The sequence below is a fragment of the Lycium barbarum genome, chromosome 8 (genome assembly GCF_019175385.1).
Source record: "Lycium barbarum isolate Lr01 chromosome 8, ASM1917538v2, whole genome shotgun sequence".
NCBI classification, from domain to species: Eukaryota; Viridiplantae; Streptophyta; class Magnoliopsida; order Solanales; family Solanaceae; genus Lycium; species Lycium barbarum.
Window position 1 is genome coordinate 5,781,116 of NC_083344.1, and position 17,724 is coordinate 5,798,839.

A 17,724-nucleotide genomic window follows, 5' to 3' on the forward strand; every position below is an offset into this window, starting at 1 on the left:
TAATTATTGTAACTTATAGTACTTTTTTACGAAGTTTCAAAAATGTAAATTTTATTTCGAAAAAACTCAAATTCTATGTCCAAATTTACGGTCAAAATTAAGACGTTTGAATCCCGAAAAGTGAAAAGTGTCATGTCAATCGGGACAAGGGGAGTAACCGTTTAACTTAAAACTTTCTATTTTACCCTTAATGAGATTATTTATAGTCACTCAAATATCTATTACTTATTTTTTAACACAAATTTCAAAAGTCTTACTTTTATTTTAAACTCCGTGCCAATCAAATATAATCACATGAATTAGGGTGAAGCAAGTAATATTCACCTTTTCATTACTAAAACAACTTTTCTAGGCACTTCAAAGTGAAGGTTAGCACCATCAAAGGCTGCAATGAATGATATTACTAAGCCTATCAATTTAGTTTTTTGAATACATGCAATAGCACATGTTCTAAATGTTCTACATACACTTCATTTAATTCAAATGAATAAATTGTCCTTCAATTTTGCTCTTACATAAAGTGGGATTATCCTATTTCTTTAAGGCAAAAATGAGTTTAAAGGCTATTCATAGTTTTTTTCAGAAGATATATTTAAATCTAAATTTAAGTTTAGGTTAATTTGAAACGAACATGTATGTTCTTAAAATGATATGACTATTCGGAGTAGTCTTCTTTTTAAATTCCATAAATTGAAGTCTTCGTTAAGGAAGTGGCGAAGTCAAGTGTATTTTAATGTGATTTTGTTGGATACTGAGACCTGAAGGAAGCTGCATGTATTTTCTCGAAATATATACGAACAATATTTTTTCAAAGACAATAAATTTACAGATAAAAATAATTTGATGGTGTAAAATTATTTATACTGATAATGTATAATACTTAAGCTCATGAGGTTTACTTATGTATGGAAGATGTATAATAAGTTGTGCAAGATCATCATTGACCATGTAGTGTTATGAAGAATTGAGATCGTTTACATTGATAGAAAATACTATTGGTAAATAATATATACATAAAGGATTTTTACACTACATAGCAGTCCAACAAATTTCATAATAAAATAATTTTAATTATTTTTTAAGAAAAATTAGTCAGTATGATCACTATCTAATCTGTGTATAATCGGTGTGTAAATATTGTATATATATATTATACACTTGTTATATAATTTTTATATATTGAGTATACACTAGCGACTCCTACACAGAGTTGCAGCTAGGCGGGTGAAATGTTTTATAATCGCCTGATTAAAAATGTTAGAAACCGTATTAGAAGTTGAATGGCACATTGGTGTCAATTGTCACCAGTGAGACCATTAGTTCTCAAACAAAGACTTGTTGTGAACCAAGTGAGCCCCTCATTGGTTGCAAAGAGTATTTATTAATGATTTGAAAGTTAAATAGATTTTTTCACCCAATAGATTAGTCTCTTGAGGTTGAAATATTCAATTTATATTTCACAATACAATATTATTAGTGGTTACTAGTGGCGGATCCAGGATTTCCACTCAGGGTTTTCAGAAAAATAACTGGACCACTTGACCTAGCCTTTTGCATTTGTTCAGGGTGTTCAAAAGTTAATATGTGTACATAAACATAAACATAGAAAATTTACCTTAAATATATATTGTAATTTCTCTTTTCATGCTTTTATTGAGCCGAGGGTCTTTCGGAAACAGTCGTCCTACCTTGATAGGAGTAAGGTCTGCATACACTCTACCCTCCCCAAACCTCACGGTATGGGATTCCACTGGGTTGTTGTTGTTGTTGTAGTATTCGGATTAACACCTGGGCCATGGCTAAATCCGCCCCCGTTGGTTACAGACTTGGGATAAAAAAACAGAATATACACATGAAATAGAAGTTAAAGAAAAGTACGTAGTAAACATACTGCATGCGGATTATATATGCTAAAAGTTTCAAAGAGCAAATTATCCAATATATCTATATGTAATGATTAACAAAAGTATAATCAATTATAGTGCTTTTCACACAGTAAATGTGTACCTCTAGACTCTAGTATATATAGCCAGGCATATTTGCATGTTAGCTGAGAAAGTATTTTATTGTCACCAATCAAGTCCCACCAACAAGCAGTATGCTACTGTAATCATTACGGAGTGCAATTATTTTGCCATCTTTGGTATAGTAATCTTTGGCAAGTATACGCCTATTTTAATCATTATTTCTTTGGCTTAATTCATCTGCACTCCTTTAAATTTGTCGTTGCTCCTATTAAATCCCTGAACTCGTCTTTATGTGTGTCTGTTAAATCATCTAAATTTGATTTTTATTAGAAGTAAAAAATAAATTATGATAATGAAGGTAAAGTAATATTTTAGACGTGTGATAAGCTATTCTTTAGGTCATGGATGTGTCGGTCCCTGCTCTTTCATTGCCAGCTTAATTAAAGAACATACTATTTTTTTCCTTCTCAATTGCTGCTAATCTTAACTAAAAAAAATGGCATAATTAAATTAAAATATATATTAGCATGTTGCTACATTGAAGATAGAATACTATGCAAGTCAGATTGTATTTGATAGACACACTTGAGAACGAATTCAGAGGTCCAATAGAAACAACACTTAATTGAAATGTCAAAATGTAAAAAAGGGATAAGTTCGGGGGCATATGCATTAAGCCTATTTCTTTTCTTTTATCTTCTTTTTTCCCTCTCTCCTTTTCTCCCTTTATTATGTATGGATTTTTTTCCAAAGAACTTAAAGGTTTTTGTTTTTTTTTATGTACATCCGGTATTTATACCACAAATAAATATCAATTTTGGTAAGCAAATTAATATTTTATTTGTCAAAATATTATTAAAAAAAAAAAATTATTGACCAGTTCAGTTTTAACCTTTTCTAACAACCTACTACAACTAGTCTAGGCAGAAATACAAGATCTAGACTAATTACAACTTTCTCTTCTATGAAACCAGAAAGTTTGAATGGAGAACAACACACTGCTGATTAACATTTCACTACCAGCATAGGATAAGAATTTAAAAGTCCAATTATTAATTCCTGTTACACATTTGAATTGACCATTTTTAGGAAGTTATATTACCTACTACTCTGCCATGTTTAAATTATGCACTTCGTTAGAAGAGCTTGACCAAATAATTAAGAAGAATTACCAACCACTAAGACTTTATTTCTTTTTTGAGATTTGAAATAAAATTCAATCAATGGCAACCCTGAATGAAGTGTTAACAAAGTAAATCTAGCTTGAGATTTCTTCCACTTAGTTGATCTTAGTGATACAACTAATCAAAACATAGACACTTAAAAAATTGAAACTAAAATTGTAGGGGCACTCAATAAAGAAAACCCCTCCAAAAATAAGCGTATGCCACTAAATATAGAGCGCACACGGTATTCTTTAGTAAAAGGCGAAAGAATAGTTCGCTTTGTGCTCACTGCGTGGCTGCGTAACTTATGCCTAAGCGTTTGTTAACCATTTTATCTAACAAGAAGTTGGTGCTCTCTCTTTCTGTTTCGATGTGGGAGTCAATCACTACTTTTCCTCAACTTTTTAAGGCATCAAAGTATATAGCTCTGCTTCTTCTCTTCATCATGTCCTTCACTTATGATATGGGGGAGCAAATAGAAGAGAGATTCTATATAGGAGATGATAAAATGCAAGAAATGGGAATTTTTGGTAGGAAGATATATGAAATTATTATATTGATAAAATTGAAACTCTAAAAGTGTTTCAATATCTTTGCCTGTGGATAAGTTTTTGTCTGAATTCTGCTTTATATACAAGATGAGTAAAATAACTTGACTATAGCGAAGCGAGGAAACGTATCGTATCAACAAATCTGAGTTCCTTCGGAAGGGATAAGGCAAAAGAATAACGAACTATTGCTTGCTATATATTAGTTGTTTTTCCGTTACACATGGAGTCGAAAAAGGAAAATGGGGAGAGAATAGTGGAGAATTGAACTCACAATACCTATTGTGTGAAAGACTTTCACCATTATCACTAGATTGTAAACTCACAACACCTATTCTATGAAAGACTCCATCGATACCGTTGGATTGGAAACTCACAAGCGAAATACTCTGATCGATGCCACTGAATTGTAAACTCACAAGCGAAATACTCTGATCGATGCCACTGAATTGTAAACTCACAACACATTGTGTGTGAAAGACTCTCATCGATACAACTAAACTGTAAACTCACAACACCTATTGTGTGATAAACTCTCATCGATACCACTAAACTACAAACTCACAACACATATTATGTAAAATACTTTCACCAATATCACTAAACTGTAAACTCAAAATACTTATTATGTGAAAAACTCTCATCATCGATACCACTAAACTGTGACCAAGAGGTTGTGATCCCATTTTTTAGTTTTGCTTTGGGAAGTATTTGTATATGCAATTCGCTTTAATTCGATCACAGAAAAAAAAACATATTGTTGATCGAAATGATAATTTGCTAGACGAATTGGTGTTGCCTTCCATCCGCGAAACATAAATATCGGTGTTATATATTTTGTTGTGTAAACAGTTAAGTGCCCTTTGTTTTGCTACTGTATATTATTTGAAAGTTATTTATGATAATGTGTAATATCTATAGTCCTATGATAAGAAGTAAGGATTCAAGTGATTGGAGCAACATTAATGGAGGAAATGGAAGAAGACATGAAGAACTTCTAGAGAGAAGATTTCTGTAGAATGGGGAAAAATGAATATAACTGCTCAAAGAGTGAAGTACTGTACATGGTCCTACTTAATGGACTAATGAGCTGGTGCCAGCTGTAGAATAACTAACTAAACTAATCAAGATAAAAGCTAAGTTAAGTACATCTAGGAAACTGTGTAGTACACTTAATTTAAGTAGTACAGTTGACTAAGTAGTACAATTACAATGATAAGACAAATGAGATAAATAACTTCAATACCCCCTCTCAAGTTGGAAGTGAGTTACTCACAGCCAACTTGCTAAGAAGTAAAGAAAGTTTTATGCCAGCGAGGGACTAAGTGAATATATCTACCAGCTGATCATGTGTAGAAATGTGATGAAGAGAAATCAGTCCTTCTGGGAGCTTGTCCCTCACAAAGTGACAATCAACTTCGATACACTTTGTTCTCTCACGGAACACAGGGTTCCTTGCAATGTGAAGTGCAGCTTGACTGTCACAAAAAATAGGAACAGGCAAGGAGATGGGAACAGTCAACTCATCAAGCAATCTACTCAACCACACTAGCTCTCCAACAACCATCCTGGTGGATCTGTATTCAGCTTCTGCTGATGACAGGGCCACAGTAGCCTGCTTCTTAGACTTCCAGCTGATTGGGCAATCACCAAGCAAGACAAGATAGCCATTAACAGACCTTTTGGACTCAGGGAAAGCTGCCCAGTTTGAGTCACAAAAGGCTTTGATAGAGTAATCACACTTGTTAGAAAAGAAAATACCTAAGGTAGGATCACCCATTAAGTATCTAAGGACATGGAAGGCAGCTTTCAGGTGAGACTCTCTAAGATTCTGCATGTATTGGTTCAAGTGTTACACACTATAAGAAATATCTAGTCTGGTATGAGTAAGGAAGTTGAGCTTCCCTACCAACTTCCTATAATGAGTGGGATCTGGTAAAAGTGCACCTTCATCTGCAGTCAACTTCACAGATGATCAAGTGGAGAAGACAAGGAACTGTACTGCATACATTCATACTCTTTCAATAGGTCCATAGTAAACTTCCTTTGAGAAATAAGCACACCATCATCTTTGTACAACACCTCAAGTCCCAAGAAATAATGCAGGAAGCTCAAGTCTTTGATTTTAAAAGTAGAGTGAAGGAATTATTTCAGAGAATCAATTTCATCAAGGTCAGTACCAGTGATCAAGATATCATCTATACACACTGCCAGGAAAACCACTAAGGAACCTTATTTCTTGTAAAATAAGGAATAGTCAAGTAAAGAGTGGGAATATCCCTTAGAATACAGTACTGCAGCTAATTTTTAATACCATTGTCTGCTGGCCTGTTTGAGGCCATATAGGGATTTGTTAAGTTTTCAGACTAAGTCAGATCTGGGTGGAACCAAACCAAGTGGCACATGCATATAGACTTCCTAATGCAAATCTCCATGGAGAAAGGCATTATTAACATCAAGTTGGAAATTTTTCCACCCTTTCTTGACTGCAGTACTAATCAAAGCCCTGACAGTTGTCATTTTGACAACTGGGGAAAAAGTTTCTATGTAATCTAAACCAGTTTGCTGAGTGTATCCTTTTACTACCAATCTAGTTTTAAACCTCTCATCACTACCATGAGCCTTATGCTTAACTTTGTACACCTACCTACAACCTATAGGTTTCTTATCGGTGGAAGGGGGACTAAATCCCAAGTATGATTGACATGAAGAGCATCAAACTCTTGTGTCATGGCAGCTTGCCAAGCAGGATTCAAGGTTGCCTCCTCATAAGAGTTGGGTTAATAATCATGAAAAATATTTCTGACCAAATGCTGACTATCAGGGGTTAATGCAGTAAAAGAAAAACTAGGTTCATGAGGTATATAAGCAGCAAAAGAAAAAGAACTATCACTATTGTCAGGACTAGAAGTATCATGATTAGCAGGTGCAGGTTTAGATTAAAGATTAGCAAGGTGATGCACATAGTCATAAAGTTATGAAGGGGGCCTGGGCACTCTACTAGGTCTGTTAGTGCCAGCATATTTTGTGTGTGGTATGAGTGAAGAATGTAATAGTTGCCTATGAGTGGAGGAGCTGGAATGGGGAGCAGAAGAGTTGGGATGAGAGGGTGAAGTTGGAGGACTAGAGAGGTGGTTTGAAGGTGTGAAACTGTCACTATACAACAAATGACTCTCATTCCTATGGGGAGATGAGGAAGAATGAACATGAGGTTCACTGGAATTGGAGGAAGGGACAGAAAAAGGGAAAAGATCATCATCAAAGGAAGGCAAGGTGTTAGGAGTTGAAGTTAAGCCGAATTGATATAAAGCAAATGGGTTAGATGACAATGTAAAAGGGAAAATTCTCTCAATGACATCTCTGGAGGTGTGAATTTTCTTTGTGATTAGATTGAGGACCTTATATCCTTTAGTGCCAAAAGGATAACCAATGAAAATATGGGGTGTGGACCTTGGCTCAAGTTTGTCTGAGTGTGTTTTAAGAGTACTGGGGAAACAGAGACAGCCAAAGCTCTTCAAATGGGAATAGGATGGTTTATGGTTGTATGACATTTCACATGGACATTTATTGTGTAGCAGAGAGGAAGGTAATCTGTTGATGATGTATGTGGAAGTTAAGATGCATTCTCTCCAATATTTTGAAGGTAACTTGGATTGGAATAAGAGGGCTCTTGCTGTCTCAAGCAAGTACTTGTGTTTCCTCTCTACTATGCCATTTTGTTGAGGGGTGTATGAGCATGTTCTTTGGTGAAGGATACCATTGGTTTGTAGGAAAGAAGTAGTTTCTTCATTAATGAACTTAAACCATTATCAGTTTTGATGCATTTAATGGTGGTATTGAATTGGTTTTGGACCATAGCAGAGAAGAATTTAATGACCTGCAGTGCATTACTTTTGCAACTTATCAACTGCGTCCAAGTACATCTGCTATAGTCATCCACAATCAGGGGCGGATGTAGTAGAGGCTCAGGGTGTTCACCCGAACACCCTGGCCAAAAAATTACAGTGTATATTTAGGGTAAATTTTCTGTATTGACTTTTGAACACCCTGAACAAATGCAAAAGTTGGTTCAGTTATTTTTCCAAACACCCTGATTAAAATCCTGGATCCGTCACTGTCCATAATAGTCACAAAATACCTATAGTGGTCATGAGTTGGGACATGATAAGGTCCCCATAGATCAATGTGAAGCAACTCAAAAGGTTTGAAAGTTTTTGTGGTGCTTTGTGGGAATGACAATCTGGTTTGTCTAGCCATATGGCAAATTGTGCAAGTAAAAGGTTGTTTGGGTGCAAAGGTGTCTGATATAGAGGATATATTTTTCATCTTAGACATGCCCCAATCTCTCTTGCCACAAGAAGTCAACTCAATGATCATTTCTTAGAAGTGCATCAGTCACAGAAGAAACATTTTCAGTAGTTAATGAGCAAACATTTTCAGCACTCAATGAACAACCAGTTTTATAACTAACGGAGGCATTTACATACAGGGGGATCCACATTACCAGATGACTGAGATTGGTTGTGTGTAATTTGAGAAGGGATAGTAGGAACAACAGAATTAGAAGCAGGGACAACAGGAACAGAAAAGCTTGCATTTAACCTTGAAAACTGGAAGTATAAACCATCCTTGACTTTTTAGCAATTTTCGGAGGCCTCTTGTTTGAAGGGGCCTGCAAAAGAAGACAAGAAAATCTAGTAAATATGACAATGCAATTAAGTTGAATTGTCAAAGAGTGGACAGATATCAACTTGAATTTGAAACTGGGCACGAAAATGACATTTTTCAAGGTGAGTTTAGGATTAAGTACAACATCTCCTATTAGGGCCACCTTGACCTTATATCTATTAGCCAATGAGACAAGGAAAAGGTAAACTACTAGTTTAGTGTTGATAAGTAAGGACTTATTAAAGGTCATATGGTGTGTGGCTCCGGAATTAATGATCCAAAAATCAGCATCAGGTCTAAAATTTTCACAAGATTGCTTATCACCATCAAAAGAAGTGAGGCAAGTCACAATACCTGCAAAGTTTGTTGATCCACCAGTCATGTTGATTCCTCCTGAGTATTCTCATGCATTTCCAGGTTGAAAGTTCTCCAAGATGTGCAGCAACTGACCATATTGTTCTTTAATTAGGTCCTGTAGAGCAAAATTCCGGGCCTGAACACTAGTTTGTCCTCCATCATTGCTTGCATCACCACTAATCTGTGTTCCATAAGAGTTTGCTGCAATTCATTTCCCTTTGTTGTTGAACTTATTGAAGTTTTGTGTGTTGTTGTTTCTATTGTTGAAGGTCTGAAAATTATTTGACCTGTGAGGTATTTGTGGATAACCATAAATCTTGTAACATCTGTCTTTGGTATGGCCTGGTTTTCTGCAATGCTCACAAATGGGCCTTGAATTTGGATTTCTGTATGCAGGATAATTTCCTCTATATCCACCTCTCCCAACAGTGTTGTTGTAGTTGGTGTTGTTGTTGTAGTTTATCCTGAAATTGCTTCCTCCAAATACATTTGCACTCAAAGAAGTGGAACCTATCTCAAAATGACCTTGTGGCCTCACTTCCCTTTGCTTTTCCTCTTGAATCAGGATAGAAAATGATTGTGCAATTCTGGGAAGTGGATTCATCATCAGGATACTACCCCTCACGACAGTATATACCTCATTGAGGCCCATGAGAAATTGAATCAGTCGTCTGTCTTGCTCTGCCTTGTGCATCTTTGTTTTGGCTCCACAGGTGCAATTGCAAGTGCACTGAGCATCATTCAAAGTGTTCAGCTCTTCTCAAAGTTTCTTCATTTAGTGTAGTAAGTAGTAACATCCAAAGTTCCTTGACTCAACTCATTAATCTCCCTTTGCAACTGATACAACTTTGCCCCATTAGTTTGATCGTATCGATCCTCCAACTCTTCCCATAATTCTTTTGCACTACTGACATACTGAAAACTATCTGCCAAATCTCTAGATAGTGAGTTCATAATCCACGAAGTCACCATATCATCACACTTTTCCCATTGACTGAGAGTTGGTGAATCAGGATCAAGTTTCTTACACTTTCCATTTATGAAACCTATCTTATTCTTCACTGAAATGGACCTAAGTACTCCCTTTTTCCAGAACCTATACCCACTGATATTAATCCTGGTACTAATATAGTTCCTGCACCTTTAGAGGGATACGTATACAAAGGATTGGTCGAATCTATGGTGTTTTCATCATTTCTAGGTTTATTTTCAGTGGTAACCGCCATTGACAGTGTGAACAAACAACTACAATGATGAGACAAATGACATAAATAACTTCAATATCCTAGAGGGGCGCTTAATTGCCAGAAGAAGTGAAACTGATTTATACATTAATTTATGTTTTATTGGGTGCTACACTTTTGTTACTTTGTTGTCCATATGCAAATGAAAGACAGTTTGACACTCTGACATGGATTAAATCTGTGTTTATAAACCAATAAGTAGTACTATAGTATAAAAACGAAAAAAGAAAATGAGACTTTTATGATACTTATACAAAGCAGAGTAATTTTTTTACTGTGTTACTCCCTCTGTCCCAATTTATGTGGTATTTTCGCTTTTCGAGATTCAAATTGCATGAACTTAACCAACATTTTAAGATTTATTTTTTTACCAAATTAATATGGGAAAAGTTGCAACTTATAGTACTTTTCATGTAGTTTTCAAATATATAAATTTTAATCTTAAAATATTGAGTTAATATAATTCAATTTAGCTTCAAAGTTTGGTCAAATTGACTCTCGAAAAACGAAAAGTGCCACATAAATTGAGACGGAGGGAGTATAAAAATAATTTCATAATTTACAAGAAAATACCATCGTAATTTGGATTGAATCTCAATGAAATAATACATCAATGAGAAGTGAATTCGATAAGCTTAATAACCATTTCTTATAATTTATAATTTTATAATAGAAAATCAAAAATACAAAAAATAAGTCAAAAACTCTATCTTTATTCAAATCTTTCGTTGGAATATGAAATAACCTTTTGGTATAATAATAATAAAATAAAAATTAAGTGTCCCATGTGTGGATTTATCCTCCTGTGTCAATCAATAGGTGACAAAAGTGAAGTTGGTTATCTTATTCTTCTTCTTTCTTTTTTTTCATTTTTTTTTATATTTAGGAAGAAGACGATCTGTCTATATTGGCTTTTGGTCTCGTAGCATTTACCATTTTTTTATACATTATGCAATCATATTCTACTTTCTCATCAATTCTACCGTATTAATTAAACAGTATTCCAACGCGTGAATATAATGTTTAAATTCTCATGTACACCACAACATCTTCCATCAGCAGAACAGTAGCATTCCGATTACACGTGAACATAATGTATAAATTGATCCCGTCATAATCTAATCTAATTAATTAAGCCTGTTAATGTAGTCTTTTGAAGACATGCAATAGCACATGTTTTAAATGTTCTACATAAATTTGATTTAATTAAATGAGAAAGTTGTACGTACTTCACTTTTCCTCTTATAAAGAGGAAATTATCTCACACCGAAAGGCAAAAATGACTTCTCTTTTCTACCTTCCCCTTTTAACGAGCCTAAAATTCTCTTCAAAAGTTTTAATATCTCTCTCCCACATCGATGAAACACCTCACTAGAAGACTCTTTTTAATTTGGACACTGAGGTTATAATATCACGACCTTACTTGAACAGGATCTGTTCTATAGGCTCGTACCACTGTATCCTTGAGTTCTACGGAGACAGGAAATCAAGTCTGGTTGATGAATTCTGGCCGTTAGGCTAGAGCGTGATTAATCACTTCTGTGACCCTCGGGTCATGGTGCCGTAGATGATCGTTCTTAGCTCCGATTTATAGGTGTTGGGATGGTCTAATGGTTGTCTGACAGACTCTTTAATAATTTTTTTTGTTGTGTAGGGTTGGGTTGCGGGGGTTTAACTGAACTTCATTCGATTAAAAGTTACGTTAGAATTATTTGCGAAGCTAGGTTGGGCTGTGCGCAGACTCTTTAATAATTTTTTTTGTTGTGTAGGGTTGGGTTGCGGGGGTTTAACCGAACTTCATTCGATTAAAAGTTACGTTAGAATTATTTGCGAAGCTAGCTTCTGTGACCCTCGGGTCATGGTGCCGTAGATGATCGTTCTTAGCTCCGATTATAGGTGTTGGGATGGTCTAATGGTTGTCTGACAGACTCTTTAATAATTTTTTTTGTTGTGTAGGGTTGGGTTGAGGGGGTTTAACCGAACTTCATTCGATTAAAAGTTACGTTAGAATTATTTGCGAAGCTAGGTTGGGCTGTGCGCAGACTCTTTAATAATTTTTTTTGTTGTGTAGGGTTGGGTTGCGGGGGTTTAACCGAACTTCATTCGATTAAAAGTTACGTTAGAATTATTTGCGAAGCTAGGTTGGGCTGTGCGGGTTCATCCGAACTCCCCTTGGCAAAAAAAAAAAATAATAATAAAAAAAAAAAATATATATATATATATATATATATATTAGGGTTAGATTATAGGTGTTGGGATGGTCTAATGGTTGTCTGACAGACTCTTTAATTTTTTTTGTTGTGTAGGGTTGGGTTGCGGGGGTTTAACCGAACTTCATTCGATTAAAAGTTACGTTAGAATTATTTGCGAAGCTAGGTTGGGCTGTGCGGGTTCATCCGAACTCCCCTCGGCAAATATATATATATATATATATATATATATATATATATATATATATATATATATATTAGGGTTAGATTATAGGTGTTGGGATGGTCTAATGGTTGTCTGACAGACTCTTTAATTTTTTTTTTTTGTTGTGTAGGGTTGGGTTGCGGGGGTTTAACCGAACTTCATTCGATTAAAAGTTACGTTAGAATTATTTGCGAAGCTAGGTTGGGCTGTGCGGGTTCATCCGAACTCCCCTCGGCAAAAAATTATATATATATATATATATATATATATAGGGTTAGAATTATTTTTTATGTATATATAGTAGATGTTGCCCCCTTGGCTTCTTTGTGTGTTACTTTATATTTTTGAATCCCTAAGCAAAAATTTTGGTTCCGCCACTGACCTGTGATGACCGAGTCCAGAGATATAATTGTAATATTCACCATTTGATTACTAACAGGGGCTAATCTTGAGGCCCGTAAATTTCGAATTAGGCACCTTAAAGGTTAGCATCATCAAAGACAACAAAGAATGAGAGTGTGATTAATAGCTTCCATGACCCTCAGGTCATAGTGCCGTAGATGATCGTTCTTAGCTCCGATTATAGGTGTTGGGATGGTCTAATGGTTGTCTGACAAACTCTTCAATTTTTTTTTGTTGTGTAGGGTTGGGTTGCGGGGGTTCAACCGAATTTCATTCGGTTAAAAGTTACGTTAGAATTATTTGCGGAGCTAGGTTGGGCTGTGCGGGTTTGTCACGACCAGGCTAGGGGGCCGCGACGAGCACCCGGTGCTGCCCCACCCGAGCACCCCCTTATCGTACATAACATAACATCTAGGTGAACCATAAGTCAATTCGTGCTTTTCTTATCGTTAATCATACTGATCCCATTAGACGACCATCATCATTTAACATATCATAGGCATCTATGTCACATCATAAGTACAAGGCCGACGAGGCCAACAAAAGATATACAAAACATGGGCCGACATGGCCGAACATCTCTACCCACATACACATGACTACGAGCCTCTAAGAGTATGACATATCGTATGAGCGGGACAGGACCCCGCTATGCCCATAATTATATACACAAAAGAATAAGTACCCAAAAGCTACGGCTCCGAAAGAAATGGAGCTCTACTATGCAATCTCTGAATAAGCAGCTATGGATCAAGTCTGTCTCCCTGTGCACCTGCGGGCATGACGCAGCGTCCACAAACAAAAGGACGTCAGTACGAAGAATGTACTGAGTATGTAAAGCATGATCAACATCAATATAGAAGCATAATAGATATCATATGAAGATAGCATAGGAGGGGAGACAGTAATATCATCATCATCATGTCGCTTACTTGCATACATCGTCGTTCGTATCCCATAATAATACTCGTACCATACTTGTGCTCATATTCGTATACATGTCCTTATTCGTATTCTTATACATAGTCTTATCACATTCATATTCATATTATATACCTAGCCATACGCTTATATACATACATAGCGTACCCGACTATAAGGTTCGGTGTTTCATACGTACTTGGCCAACCAAGGCTCAATGTTATTTCTACCTGGCCCTACCAAGGCTTCAGGGTTATTCGTACCATCTGCAGATATGTGCGCGCGTTACGTAATCGTATACATACTTTATACATAGTCATATACATATAGTCTTACCCGACATCATAAGCTCGGGGTTCATTATAGCCCTTCATAGGCACATATAAGTATAATAGCTCGTAGGCACCTTTTGCATCATTTTTGATATCATTATCATTACTATTCTCATCGTTATCATTACATCTACATTATGGACTTACTCGTCATACGAGTGTTATATCCTGTATTTTCGTACGTCGGAAAGCGTGCGAGTTAAATGATATTAGTAACGGACATGAGGTTATCCCCCAAGCTTATAGGTGGTTAAAGTGATGGTACACATGTACCGTAAGGATTTGAGGTTGAAGAAAATTAAATTTCGTCGAGGTTCAAAATTTATTTGAATAAAATACGGTCCAAGCTATAATATTCTGTATTTTTGGACCAGGAAATTAAACCGTCCAATATGAGAGTATTCAAGAATGAAAAATTAAGAATTCAGGGTATACAAGGAATGAAGTCCCGAAATAATTTTGGATTTAACAAGGGTGACGACGATGATTGAAAATAATATTTTATGTGTGACAAATGAGGCTATGGACTACGTTATACTACATGATTATGATAACGAGTATATGAAGTGTGCTTAAGAAATTAATTATGCGTAAATGGTTATTTGATGAACTTAGTGAGAAGTTAATTATTTGATTATGGATTAAGTGGATGAATTATTTTGGATGTCACCCCCCTAACGTGGCAGCAACTAGCATGACAAATTTATATATATTGTTATGTGGCATTCTTTAATTAAAGGGATTAGGAGTAGACATCATGATTCCATGCGTACACAAGAGGATAAAATATTTGTGCTTTGTAAAAGAGTTGGATTACAGCACATGGTATGTTTTATCATTACATTAAGCTAGGCATTAAATTAAGGTTTCATTGGTACTATAGTGGAGGACAAAGTGGATGTATGCAGCAACATATGACTATTGCTATGTACTAGTGGACACGTTTTGGAAATGAATGGTAAGCATGGAGTTATTAATTTTGTGGACCCATTTAAATCCCTTTACAGATTTAATATTATCACTTGTTATTGAGGTGGAGCCAATACGGGCAGATTTTTCAATAATGACCCAACCAATTCTCCAAAGTAAAGGAAATTAGTAGAATAAAATCAATTGACTAAATACAACTATAGATTCAGATTTCTTTTTCTTTTGTTGGGCTGGTCACGTGTAGGGCCTAGGGGCTCATAGATGTATATCACCAAATGAGTCATCTTCCACCTTGTAGTTGAACACATAAACATTTTCTTGAAGTGAAAGCACAAAAAGCCTCTCGGCCAAAGTTGCTTTTAGCCGAGCAATGGAATCTTGATGGAGGGAAATTAATGCCTCAGAGTGTTGAAATTATTTAAGAAATTAGCAAGGTTAAGGAGTCAAGTTGATTGAGGTAAGATTTGATCTCTTTTATACACATTTTGGAGACAATTTAAGCTTGTATAAATTTGTAGATATGTGATGAATATAAGAAGTTGTAGATGTTGGTGTTGAAATGTAAATTGAGCCGTGTAGGAGGCTGTTCTAATTAGGCATGGAAAAATTAATTTTAAGTAGTATTTTGGTTGTTGTTATCATGAATTATGTAATGAGAGTGGAGGAACTAAATGGTTAAAGTTGAGGTTGAATTTGTTTTAAGGGCTGTTGTAGAATTTATGGTGATATTAGCACAGTTTTCTTGCATATTAATGAATGGCGTTGTTGTCGTGTGTGGGCTGGCATAAATGACGAATTTGGATGAAAAGATTGTATGAAATAACGTATAAGAATCGTATGTGGTTTGCTTGGTGTGTTCGTAGGTGTTCGCAAGATTTTCGAGCATCTTTTTATGTTGTTAGTTAGGGGCTGTTTTGATATGTTGTTGTTCTTGTGGAAATAAAAGAATTGAAGATATGGTGGTGTCCATATGTTATTGTTGGTATTTTTGTGTCAACAGGAGAGCAATTGGGAATTCGGATAGGCGAATATATAGGGGAAATACTGCCAAAATTTCTGTAGACAAGTGCTAGCTTAGGATTGAATTCCTAAGTACTTGTAGCTAACGTTTGGTATTCGTTGGCGTATTTGTAGACCTTGGGGAGCCCGAGGCGTAGATTTGGATTTACTTTAGATTGGCTATCTTGGAGTGCGTACGAGGTATGTAAAGCAACTTCCTTTCTTTTTGGCATGCCTTAGTTTTACATAGGCTAAATTAGAGCCTTAAGGAAATTCCAAATCCGAAGTCCGAGCATGTTATGATCCGTATATGTTCTTTGGCACTCTTATGTATGATTTGATGAAATATGAACCCTTATGTCTTTGAAATAATCGTTTTCCGAATTTTGCATAAAAAGGGTTCACTTTAAAGAAGTTCGTAATTTTTGGAATGCCATATCTTTCACAAACATGCTCGGATTACTCTAATATTTTTGTAGAAGTCTATATGACATATGATATGTATGTTTTCCATAGGCGGGCCCGACTCGGGTAAATACCCACCCATGGGTCTCGCGACTTTCCTTTATGAAATCCGGAGAATCTTTGAAAGAATTTAGTATGACTATTATTTCGATTTTCAAATATGATCATTTTGCTTATGTTTGAATTTATGATAATGATTTTATGCATATGACTACTCACGACTCTATTCGTGCATTCTGTTATTCCTTTCGTCGAGTCCCGAGCCGGTTCTGTTATCGTGCGCATTTTGATATACTCCGGAGTTATGCTGTGTTTATGGTTCACCGAGCTACTCGCAAAAGAGGGTCGGGTTCCACATATATTGTGGTGTTATGCTGTGTATGGCGTTATGTTGTGATGTGATGTGTGACGGGGATACGGAGATTTGAAACCTTCTGGTGTTATGATGTGTTATGGCGCCATCGACGGGCGGGCGACCATATTCTCTGTGCCCTATGCATGACTTATATTTTGAGAGTAAACATTTTGATATGTTGGATTTGCACTTATGTTTGATACTTCCATTTCGTTTATGTCTCAGATTTACTTTCTGTACATTCTGCTTTGCATACTCGGTACATATTTCGTACTGACCCCCTTTCTTCGGGGGGCTGCGTTTCATGCCCGCAGGTACATACGCACAGTTTGGTGATCCACCGGTTTAGGACATCCCCTTCTGCCGTTGGAGTGCTCTTCTCATTTCAGAGCACATATTTTGGTATACATTTTGTTCGTTGTGTATGTACATATTTGTTCAGGGGTACGACGGGGGCCCTCTCCCGCCATATGTTCTGTTGGTCTGTTTAGAGGTCTGTAGACATATTTGTGGGTGTGCGCGCCTACTTCTGTTCAGATGCGATTGTATGATCCTATATGGTTATGGAAGCCTTGTCGGCGTGCATTCTGTATATGTTTTGGGCCGTTGTGCCATTTGATAGCCTAGTCGGCTTCTGATATATATATGTACATATATGGTTGTGTTTGAAATGTGTCTGAGACAGATCTGGCGATGTACATTCCGCCAATCTATCAGATTTTGATGCGGCCTAAATGGCCTGTATGTTTGTATATGTGTGTATATATTCGACGATGTGTATTCTACCGTCCCTTCTGAGTTTGATATGATTTGTGGCAGCGTGTGATATTTGTGCCCGTATACGCTATTTGTTTGTGATTCGAATTGGATAAGTTCGTTAGGGTGCCCAACTCGGGCACTAGTCACGGCCTACGGGGTTGGGTCGTGACAACGAGGGACATAGTATAATCATAGT

General features: G+C 36.2%; 1 long non-coding RNA gene and 2 other non-coding genes across 3 annotated transcripts; 2 read left to right on the forward strand and 1 right to left on the reverse strand.

The window, feature by feature from the left end:
* Positions 1–3,314: 3,314 nt before the first annotated feature.
* LOC132608391 (U5 spliceosomal RNA) lies at positions 3,315–3,431 on the reverse strand. Its single transcript, XR_009570319.1, has one exon. It is a non-coding gene; the product is annotated as a U5 spliceosomal RNA (small nuclear RNA).
* Positions 3,432–11,363: 7,932 nt separating this feature from the next.
* On the forward strand, positions 11,364–11,578 carry LOC132608549 (small nucleolar RNA U3). Its single transcript, XR_009570458.1, has one exon. It is a non-coding gene; the product is annotated as a small nucleolar RNA U3 (small nucleolar RNA).
* Positions 11,579–15,269: 3,691 nt separating this feature from the next.
* Positions 15,270–17,494, forward strand: LOC132604962 (uncharacterized). Its single transcript, XR_009568944.1, has 3 exons — positions 15,270–15,407; positions 16,085–16,150; positions 17,084–17,494. It is a non-coding gene; the product is annotated as an uncharacterized LOC132604962 (long non-coding RNA).
* Positions 17,495–17,724: the final 230 nt, after the last annotated feature.